General features: G+C 53.6%; 1 protein-coding gene across 1 annotated transcript in view; it reads right to left on the bottom strand.

Annotated features, from left to right (window-relative positions):
• CALN1 (calneuron 1) overlaps positions 1 to 11,325 on the bottom strand; it is a 109,088-nt gene that overhangs the window by 13,730 nt on the left and 84,033 nt on the right. The window lies entirely within an intron of this gene.

Here is an 11,325-nt window from a genome sequence, read left to right as displayed (position 1 = left end):
CACATGTGCAGTTTGTGGTATTAATTAATCCCTGCTAATGGTGCAGCAGAGAGGACACTCACCCTGGCTGCTGTGCAGGGCCAGGGGAGCAGAGGAGCCTCTCTGAGTTTAGTCAAGAAGGACTGAAACATTCCAAGTCATGATGAGAGTTTCTGTGTGCTGCAGGTGCTCCTCCTCTGTCCAGGCCCTCGAACTGAGGCCTCACAGCCCCAAAAGGGTTTGTGCACAGCAATCAGGGCTCTCCAGGGCTCCTCCACCCCCTCTGAGGCACCACCCACCCTCAGGACACCCAGAAAGGCCAAACCCCTCCAGCTCAATGCCCCAGTGGAGGGAGGGTGGTGCCAACTCACAGCTTCTTCTGCCCTGGGAGAGTGGGGCTGGAGCAGGAAATTCCCATTCCTTCCCCAGCCTGAGGAGAGCAGGACAAACCAGGCAGGACAGGACACAGGGAATGGCTCCCCAGTGCCTAAGGGCAGGGCGGGATGGGATATTGGGAAGGAATTGTTCCCTGGGAGGGTGGGCAGGCCCTGGCACAGGGTGCCCAGAGCAGCTGGGGCTGCCCCTGGATCCCTGGCAGTGCCCAAGGCCAGGCTGGACATTGGGGCTGGGAGCAGCCTGGGACAGTGGGAGGTGTCCCTGCCCATGGCAGGGGTGGCACTGGGTGGGCTTTGAGGTCCCTCCAACCCCAGGCCTTTCTGTGATTCTGATTCCCTGAGGGAAGCAAAACCAAACCCACAAACTACAGCAGACCCCACATTTGTACTGGCCTCAGAGAATTGTCCCTGAGCCAGGAACGGGAAGAGAATTCCAGCAGAGGTGGAACATCAGCCCTGATGAGGTGGAATGGGGTCAGCAGGTGCTGAGGGGCTGCTCCTGCAGGTGGGAAGTGAGCACGGGGATGGAATTACGGGTTTGCCAAATGGACGGAGTCAGGAAGGTGCTGGGGCTCAGTTTCAGGTTGGAGTTTCCCAGGATGAAGACTCCAAAGGAATGCAGGGTGGGGTGCTGGGTGGGAAATCCTTGGATCTACCTCCATGCAATCAGCACTGCGGGAAGCCACCCAGGAGAGCTGGGACCCCTGGGCAGCTTCACTGCCCCCTGCACACCTCCAGCAACACCCCCAGCGCTGCTGCGAGGCAACCAGAGGAATTCTCCCGGACTTCCACACCTTCAGTTGCCAGGAGAAACGCTTTTTGTCTGGAACAGGATGTGAAGAGCACAGCTGCTCCCTTTCCAACACTACAGACAGCAGAGCAGGGCTGGTGAGATTTGTTTGTGCACGACAAAGCAGGGTGGGAATTGGTGATTAAATCCCAGGGGGATCTGCAGCCCAGCTTTGAGCGGGGCACCAAGGAGCCCCCGGTGACAATGGGGTGCTCGCTATTTTTAGCTGAGTCCCAGAGGAACAAGGGCAGCAGAAACACCAAACCCAGCAGCCCTGCTGTTCACAGAAATGCTTTTCAGCTGGACAGACCCAGGAACTTGGTCTTTGGTCCCTGCTCTCCACTTCCCAGCCCATTCCCTGCAACAGGGTTGGGGTTGGTGCAGGGAATGAGTGAAGGGAGTTGGAGGAATCGGTGTTTCTGTGCATGCTGGATAAAAGCAGGTGGGTGTGTGCAGATCTGCCTCACACACAGGGATATGTGTGAATATTGCAGGGCCCAGATGAAGCAAAGGGCACTCAGTTTTCTTCCTTAACCCCTTGCAGGATCAATGATTTTGCGTCTGTGCAATGCGCAGTGGTGAGGAAAGAAAACCTCAGGCTGAGCAGCTCCGAGGTGATGGGAATCCCAGAACTGGTGGGGTGGGAAGGACCTCAAAGCCCATCCAGTGCCACCCCTGCCAAGGGCAGGGACACCTCCCACTGTCCCAGGCTGCTCCAAGCCCCAATGTCCAGCCTGGCCTTGGGCACTGCCAGGGATCCAGGGGCAGCCCCAGCTGCTCTGGGCACCCTGTGCCAGGGCCTGCCCACCCTCCCAGGGAACAATTCCTTCCCCATATCCCATCCATTGCCACCCTCTGGCAGTGGGAAGCCATTCCCTGTGTCCTGTCCCTCCAGTTCCTGATGCAGGGTCCCTCTCTGCCCTCCCTCTGAGGTCTCCACAGAACCTCCTCCTGCCCAGGCTGCAGAGCCCCAGCTCTCTCAGCCCCTCAGAGCCTTTGCTGCTCTCCCTCTCCCAGCATTGCCACTAAACACTTTTAGTAGAGCCTTCTGTGCTCCTGCCTCTGCTCCAAGCTGGAGCACAAACACAACTGTGGGATCAGCTCATCTTCAAATGGTGCCAGCATTCATGACTTGAGGGGTTTGGGGTCTTCAGTACCAGTTAAAATCTGTCTGGAGGGAAGGAATTGTTCTCTTGACAAATCCTCAGCTGCTGCTGCATCTCCAGCTCTGGCTTTTAAATGTTATGCTAATAGAGAGAGAAATTATCTTTTGTTATTGTTTTGTTGTCATTTGTGTCTTTTAGGAAGTGGAACAATCTCAGATGGGATTCAAAACCACCCTCGTTGGCTCATAGGAGTTGGACTCAGTGATCTTTGGGGTCCCTTCCAATTCACTCAGAACATTCTGTGAAGCTGTGAATTTATGCAGTGATTTTTGGTCTCTTGGCAGGAGCCCGGTCCTTGCTCCTGCTTTGCTCCTTGCAGGACACCCGTCCCCCTGAGCTCTGTGTCACCCTGGCAGCGTGTCCAGGATGGCTCCAGCTCGGGGCAGACAGGGACAGGCTCTGCTTGGGCTCTCAAATAATTCCTATTATCCCTGCTCTCCAACCCGGCAATTTCCCTGATTCACTTTTCAATTACGCCGGGTTTTATTGTGCTAATGACAGCAACCAGGGAGCAACTCTTAACTTTTATTGACTCCACAGAGAGGAAAACAGGGACTGTGGCAAGCTGGAAATTTTCTATAGGATTTATAATTAGGAGAAATCAATGGAGCTGCTCGTGAGACTTGGAGCAATTCGCTGGAAGCAGTGGAACACAAACTGAGGCTCAGACTCCAGGTGCTGCTGGGAGTGGGAACTGTGGAGAGCACCAGGAACCGGGCACTGCAGCTCCAAGGGACCCCTGCAGCTGGAGGATGTTGTCCCATGAGACACCCAGAAGGAAAAGTGGACCTGATCCAATCCAGTCCTTCTTGACTTAAAATTCATGCAGGGAATGAATCCCTACCAGTTCCTTGAGCCTCCCTAATCCAAGTTTCCCAGGTTTGTGTCTGTCTTGCCTGCAGAGCCCCATTCCCAGATACTTCTGTCCCCTGCCTGGCCTGGGCTCCTCTGCTCCATGCAGGAGCAGCCCAGTGGGAAGGGCTTGTTCCTTGAAGGACTTAAATGCTGGAATAGCGCTTCTGATCGTTTCATTCCACTTCATGGCAGCTCTGCTTTAAACAAAAGAGTGGGAGGCTCCTCCCTGCAATCCTGCGGGTGGGTGAGGCCGGGGGACCCTGCAGTGACAGGAGCAGGGCCACGCTGGGGACCCACAAGGCCTTTTAAAGCCACTTTGCTCAACAAGAGGTGGGACAGGCTGCTCTGGCAGGGAGGGTTTAGCTGGGGGAGCTCTTAGACCCAGGTTTCCCACAAAAACCACCTGGAAAGGTCGGCTGGGGCTGTTGAGGGCTCCAGGTGGAGCAGGATTTTGCCTCATGTTCTGAAAATTAATTCTGCAACCCCAAAAGCTTCAGGGAATCATTTAGGCTGGACAATATCCTTGAGTCCAACCACAGGTCTGACCCCAATCCCAGCACTAACCCTGGCCCAAAGCACCACACCTGCACTGACCCCAATCCCAGCACTAACCACATCCCAAAGCACCACATCTGCACTGACCCCAATCCCAGCACTAACCACATCCCAAAGCACCACATCTGCACTGACCCCAATCCCAGCACTAACCACATCCCAAAGCACCACATCTGCACTGACCCCAATCCCAGCACTAACCACATCCCAAAGCACCACCACGTCCCTGTTTCACTGATTTCTCGTTTGGGGCAGCCCCTGACAATCTCTGAGTGACAGACAAGGCTTTTGTTTTGCCCTCAGACCTTTTGCGTGCCCTCAACACCCCCAGAGCAGTTTAGAGGGGCTCTGCCCACGCTGCCAGAACAGGGGTGTGACCCCAAAAGTGCCCGGAGTCTGCAGAGCAGCTGGGCTTTGTGCACACGTGTGGATGTACTTGTGTGGAGAAATGTATTGCCTTTATTATTACTATTATTGTTGTTATTGTCATTGTTGTTATTACCACTATTAGTATTGTTGTTGTTGTTGTAACATTATATTCTTATTGTTACTTACTTTGTTTTTGTTATTGTTATTATTAGTATTGTTACTTTATTATTGTTATTTATTTATTTATTATTATTATTATTATTATCATTGTTACTTAGAGGGATGGAGCAGCTCTCCTGGGAGGAAAGGCTGGGAGAACTGGGATTGTTCAGCCTGAAGAAGAGAAGATTTGGGGTGACCTCATTGTGGCCTTCCAGGACCTGAAGGAGCCGACAAGGAAGATGGAGAGACACTTGGGACAAGGGCTGGAGGGACAGGACACAGGGAGTGGCTTCCCAGTGCCAGAGGGTGGCAATGGATGGGATATTGGGAAGGAATTGTTCCCTGGGAGGGTGTGCAGGCCCTGGCACAGGGTGCCCAGAGCAGCTGGGGCTGCCCCCGGATCCCCGGCAGTGCCCAAGGCCAGGCTGGACATTGGGGCTTGGAGCAGCCTGGGACAGTGGGAGGTGTCCCTGTGGGTCCCTTCACACACCCCACAGCCCACCAAGGATCTTCAAGGAATATCCCTGGGATTCCCCTGGCTCTACCAGAGGCACTGGGGTCTGTGGGTTACAAACTGCTCTGGGCAGGGCTCCAAACACCCTCCTCTGCTGCCAGGGACAGGAGGGGATTTTGTGGCTGTCCTGTGCAGGGCCAGGAGTTGAACTCGATGATCCTTGGGGGTCCCTTCCCACTAAGGATATTCCATAATACTCAGTGTGGATTTAGAGCATCCCTTAAAGCTGCTGGCTCCGTGACTGCTGGGACAGGGCTGGTGAGGCCTCCAGGTGCCTGACAGGAACCCATGGCGACACATTTGGCTCTGGGGATGGGAAATGCTGCTGGAGATGGGCTGCAAAGAAACCCTTTTCCATCCAAAAATTAACCTGGAGATGTAATTTCCTGCTGCAGATGTAATTCCCTGCTGGAGATGTAATTCCTTCTGCTGGTCTCACCCCCTGGTGAGGCTGGTCCCATCCTTTACCAGACCCAGACTAACTCAGGAGCGATGATTTAAGCAGGGGACTGGGTCTTTGGCTGTGCCTCTCCACTTCCCAGCTGGGATCTAATGGTTCTTAAACTGGGATAAGAGAAATAGGGCCCCTGACAGGCCCCACCACCACGGCAAACACAGCAGGGATATCAATCCTGGCCCCACTCAATTAACTTGGAATAGTTTAGTAAACCACAGAGAAGTGGTGGTTTGGTTTATTTTTCATTTAGAGAATGCTCTGAGGCTGCAGCACAAATTAACAGGCCCCAACAATTTCTGCAGCCTGGGTTTAGAGCCTAGGGCTGATCCTAATCAAAGGGAATCGCTAACAAGGGTTGCTCCATCCTGACCTCCCATGCCAGGCCTGGGGGTGCCTCTGGGGAAGCAAACTCCTCACTTTTAGCTGGGGCTAAAGCTGGGAATTCCCATTTGGCACCGACCATCTTCTGCCTCCCGCACAGACCTGGAGTTCTCCTGGATCCCTGTCCCTGGGTAAATCCAGCAGTGGGCTGAAGTAAAACCTGCTCTGTGGGGATGTCTGTGCGTCCCACTGCAGGCCCGGGATTTCAGGCTGACCTATTCCCCCTTTGCTCAGTCAACAGGAACACAACAAGGGGGTTTGGGGGCCGGTCACTGTGTGGGCTGTGCCAAAACTCCAGATATTCCAAGGGAAAAAATCCTTCAGTCTTTGCCCCACAAGATGCTCCTCCACCAGGGGAGGGCAGGGGGTCTGCACTCCAGGGGGACCCTCAGGGGCAGTGGCTGCTGGGTCTGGGAATGCTGGAATTCCTGCTCCAGGCAGCAGCGAGGATGTGGGGGCAGCTCTCTGTGTGCCAGGTGAGGCTCCAGCGCCACCAGGGGGCGCACAGCTGCACAGACAGCAGCGGTGGCAGTAATGACAAACCTGGCAGCACGGGGGGATTATGGAGTGAGGGGAAGCCAAGGCCTTGCAAAAATAACCTCCCCTGTCTGCTTCACCAAGCAGATTGAGCCCGACCCTTGGCCTCCTCCCCATTTTTCACAGGCTGCTGCAGGATCCCTGCCCCCAGAAATGACCTTTGAGCTGCTCCTGAGTGGGATGAGGCAGCAGAAACCCGAGTGCAGTGAATGAATGGGCGCTGCTGCTGCTGTCTTCTGAAAGCCCTCAGCCAAAGGAAACCCATTTTTTTACTTAACAGCTACAAATGTTTTGAGAACGCCGGGAGAAGTGGATTAGAAGGTGAGACCTGCTCCTGAACTGCACAATCATTAACAAAGGCTTTACAAGGCAGACCCAGAGCTGCTGTGGGGGACTTGAGTCTTCCTTGGCACTGCTGACAGTGGTGAACAAAAACCAGTGACAATGAGGCAGCAATGAAAGCTTCTAACCCTGCTGTGCAGCACCAGACAGAGCCAAGACAGACTCATGGAATCCCAGAATGAGTTGGGATGGACCTCAAAGCTTATCCCTGCCATGGGAAACCTTCCACTGTCCCACATTGCTCCAAGCTCAACCTGGCCTTGGGCACTGCCAGGGATCCAGGGGCAGCCACAGCTGCTCTGGGCACCCTGTGCCAGGGCCTGCCCACCCTCTAAAGCAAAAGGGAAAAGAGAAAAAAACCCAAAGTTTTTATTCTCTACTTCCCTCAGCAAGTGATGTTCAGCCACTTCCCAGGAAGGACTCCAGCCCCTGGAGTGGCTGCCCCAAAGGCAAGCATTGGAAATAACTAATTGCCCCTTTCCTCCCCATTTTCTTAGTTTTTACATCTGAGCTGACATCTCATGGTCTGGAATACCCCAGGACCTCAGGACTGGCACCTTCGCATTTGCAAGACATGAAATATTAAAAAGACCTTTTTTTTTTCACAGTGAGAAATTCACCTAAAGCAGGAGAAATTCATCTGTGCAGGGAAAGGTCATGATTTGTCAAACTGGCACTTTCTCAGGAGAAGGAAGAAATAACAAATTTGAAATGCCAGAAGCTCCTGACGTTGCTAACGGGGCCCAGGAGCTGACAGAGAGGAGATGGAAGTGCCACCACCAGTGTGTCCCAGTGCCCCCAGCAGCTGCACAGCCAAGGCACACAAACAACACATTTGGGGCTATTTTTCCAACTTGCCCCCAGGCTGTAGAAACCAGGGTTTCTCTAAAGGCCATCCCATCTGACCCCAAAGCCCCTGGCTCCCACAATCACACTGAGGTGACAATGGAGCTCCCCTGGTGCCTGTCATGGATCTCTCTCCTGACAAGTCAAGAGCCCTGAGGGAAGTCAGTGAATCTCAAATTCAGCTGGAGACAGAAACACAAAGGAAAACCCCTCCCCTGCTGCAGTTCAGTTTAGCAGTTCCAGAGCAGAGGATGTGAAAAATTGGTACTGGTGCACCAAGGCTCAGAGGATGGGAGGGAAGGACAGAAATGATTTGAGTATTTTGAATTTGTTCCTCTCTGTCACCTTGTGCTGGGATGTGGATTTGTCTTTTCTTATATTTGCATGTTGTAATTATTTTCGTATCACCTTTTGCTCTCAGCCACTGCTTGAAACCAGGATTAATTCAGCTGAAAACCACAACATCAAAACTAAAGCCTGGAGTATCTGCTCTGTTATTCCAGTACTGGGAGCCCATGATTTTTTTCCTTGCCATGGTACAAACAAGGTGATCACTTCTGAAGTCCCCTCCAGCAATTCACTTGGCATTTGTGAGCTCCTGGCAGCTACCAATAACTGAGAGAGAGCAGGAAATACAGATCAGCTGTCAGAGCTGAAAAATAAACTTCAGCAAAGCGATTTTAATGCCTGACTCAGTCTGCACCGAGGAGGGAGCACTGGCACCTCCACACTGGTGTAAACGAGCAGCTTTTGCTGCAGGAAAGCTCAGGAGACACAGGGGAAGCAGGAGCAGAGCTGGCTCCCAGCACGGAGCCCAGCACAGGAGATCCCACAGCAGAGTGCAGGTGAGATGTGGGAAGAGCTCACCTGAGAAACTCCTCCTGGGGACAAGCAGGGATGCTGCAGACTGGGAACACATTTATGAGCTCTGCATGGGACACCCTGATTGTCTGGAGCCCACTGGGAATGCAGTGGGAACCCTCCCAGCACCAGCTGCTCCATCCCACCATCTACACATCTCAGGAGATCCCACAGCAGAGTGCAGGTGAGATGTGGGAAGAGCTCACCTGAGAAACTCCTCCTGGGGACAAGCAGGGATGCTGCAGACTGGGAACACATTTATGAGCTCTGCATGGGACACCCTGATTGTCTGGAGCCCACTGGGAATGCAGTGGGAACCCTCCCAGCACCAGCTGCTCCATCCCACCATCTACACCAGGACATGGGACAGGTGAACTCGAGTGGTGCCTCACAACAGAGGACACAGCAGATGGAGCAGGTCCTGTGGATTTTCCTTCCCTGCCTCATCTGAACTGCCCAATCATCAGATTTTGCTGTGCTGTATCATAATAAATGAATGCCTTTGGATTATCTTTTATCTCGGGGTATCTTTTATGGCAGATCTGACCATGAGTCTCTGGGGAGTTGAATGTAGAATCACAGAATATCCTGAACTGGAAAGGAACCCCAGGGATCACCCAGCCCAGCCCTGGCCCTGCACAGACACCCCAACAACCCCACCCTGGGCACCCCTGGCAGCGCTGTCCCAACGCTCCTGGAGCTCTGGCAGCCTCGGGGCCGTGCCCATTCCCTGGGGAGCCTGGGCAGTGCCCAGCACCCTCTGGGGGAAGAACCTTTCCCTGCTGCCCAGGCTGACCCAGCTGGGGACTGTCACCAAGTCAGGAGAGCTCAGCCACGTCCCAGCCCTGAGCTCCCACCTGGGAACAGCCACGTCATGGGAGAGAGCTCTGCCCCAGGCCTGTGACATCAGGCTGCTAATTGCACTTCAGTTCTGCATGAATTAGAGAAATATTTAGCTCAGTGACACTTGAGGGCTCTTGTTCCACTAAAATAAACTGAATAAACTGTCACATGGCAGCTCAGCTCCCCCACCCCAGTGCCTTGCTGGAGCTCAGCTTGGAGAGAGATCCCAGGAACAGCACCTGGGGGCAAATCAAGGTTGGGCTTCCAAACAGAGCCCAGCAGGCTGGGGATGGAGCAGCTCTGCTGGGAGGAAAGGCTGAGAGAGCTGGGATTGTTCAGCCTGGAGAGGAGAAGCTCCAGGGTGACCTCACTGTGGCCTTGCAGTGCCTGAAGGAGCTGACAGGAAAGATGGAGAGAGACTGGGGACAAGGGCTGGAGGGACAGGACACAGGGAATGGCTCCCCACTGCCAGAGGGCAGGGCTGGATGGGATCTTGGGAAGGAATTGTTCCCTGGCAGGGTGGGCAGGCCCTGGCACAGGGTGCCCAGAGCAGCTGGGGCGTTTTGGCTCCCGGGCGGTGGCCAAGGCCAGGCTGGACATTGGGGCTGGGAGCAGCCTGGGACAGTGGGAGGTGTCCCTGCCCATGGCACGGGTGGGATGAGTTGAATTTTAAAGTCCCTCCCACCCCAACCCATCCTGGCACTCTGATTCTGGATATGGAAAATGCCACACTAAAATCCTCCTCCCTCACTGATTCCTCCCGACACCAGACCACTCCCCTGGCAATAATTCCCTATTTCTCTTCATCCCACTGGGCCAAGTGGGATGCCTTGCTGAAGCCTTGCTGAAGCCTCGCCCGCTCTGCAGGTACCAATCCCAATTTTCTCACCAAATTATGAAATGTGTTAATGAAATCCAACCTTGGAGCCCTCAGCTTTTGCCCCAGCTCTGGAGAAGGACACAAACCTTCCACAGCTTGAGCAGGGATATTTTTCAAATAGAAAATGTCACTGATCTATGAAAACTCTGAGCCCTGAGTTCATTAAAACTTCATTACTTGGAGGCCAAACGGTGAGAGGGAAGGACCTGGCAGCCTGACTCGAGCTGACTGCAGACACTCACCCTGGCAGGGAGCAGGAGAAATGGCATTTACTGATGTGGCCAATTTCACCCCTATGAGAAGAACCTGCTGTAGAGGGACACCAGCACCAGCTTGGGGGTGGCCTTTTGCCTGGAGGGGAACTTGATTTCATCAGTCTCCGGGTGCAGTTTTGGTTTCAGCAGTCCCTGAGTGCAGTTTTGGTCTCACAGTCCCTGGGTGCAGTTTTGGTTTCAGCAGTCCCTGAGTGCAGTTTTGGTCTCACAGTCCCTGGGTGCAGTTTTGGTTTCAGCAGTCCCTGAGTGCAGTTTTGGTCTCACAGTCCCTGGGTGCAGTTTTGGTTTCAGCAGTCCCTGAGTGCAGTTTTGGTCTCACAGTCCCTGGGTGCAGTTTTGGTTTCAGCAGTCCCTGAGTGCAGTTTTGGTCTCACAGTCCCTGGGTGCAGTTTTGGTTTCAGCAGTCCCTGAGTGCAGTTTTGGTCTCACAGTCCCTGGGTGCAGTTTTGGTTTCAGCAGTCCCTGAGTGCAGTTTTGGTCTCACAGTCCCTGGGTGCAGTTTTGGTTTCAGCAGTCCCTGAGTGCAGTTTTGGTCTCACAGTCCCTGGGTGCAGTTTTGGTTTCAGCAGTCCCTGAGTGCAGTTTTGGTCTCACAGTCCCTGGGTGCAGTTTTGGTTTCAGCAGTCCCTGAGTGCAGTTTTGGTCTCACAGTCCCTGGGTGCAGTTTTGGTTTCACAGTCCCTGAGTACAGTTTCTTTGCAAATGTTACCTAATGTTTGTTACTTGCCCAAGAGCCCTGGCTCAACAGCAGCACTTCCATCCCATCCCATCTGCTGGAGAAATTCCTTCTGTTGCAAAGTAAAAGTTCAGCGATTTTGCAGAGGAAAAAGCCGAGAGCAGAGGCTGGAATCAATGCTGTGACACTCAGCGGAAGAAGGAGCAGGCTGCAAAGCCAGGCTGTCCTCTGCCTTTCCTTCAGCCCTGACCTGGGAACACCTTCAGAGCTCCATTTGCATAGGACAAAGTGTCTGCTCCCGTCCAAATGGGACTGTGATCCCTGGCTATTTGGGATCTTAGCACATCCACCCTGCCGTGTGAGGGGAGGGGCTGAGCCTGTCCAAGGATTCATCTTGAACTTTGCTCGTTTGCCTGAACAAATGCAAATCTTGCTGCATTCC

Source organism: Corvus brachyrhynchos, unplaced genomic scaffold (assembly GCF_000691975.1).
Source record: "Corvus brachyrhynchos isolate BGI_N302 unplaced genomic scaffold, ASM69197v1 scaffold15, whole genome shotgun sequence".
NCBI lineage: Eukaryota > Metazoa > Chordata > Aves > Passeriformes > Corvidae > Corvus > Corvus brachyrhynchos.
The sequence above is the reverse complement of the archived record's forward strand: the minus strand, read 5'-3'. Positions and strand labels throughout refer to the sequence as shown.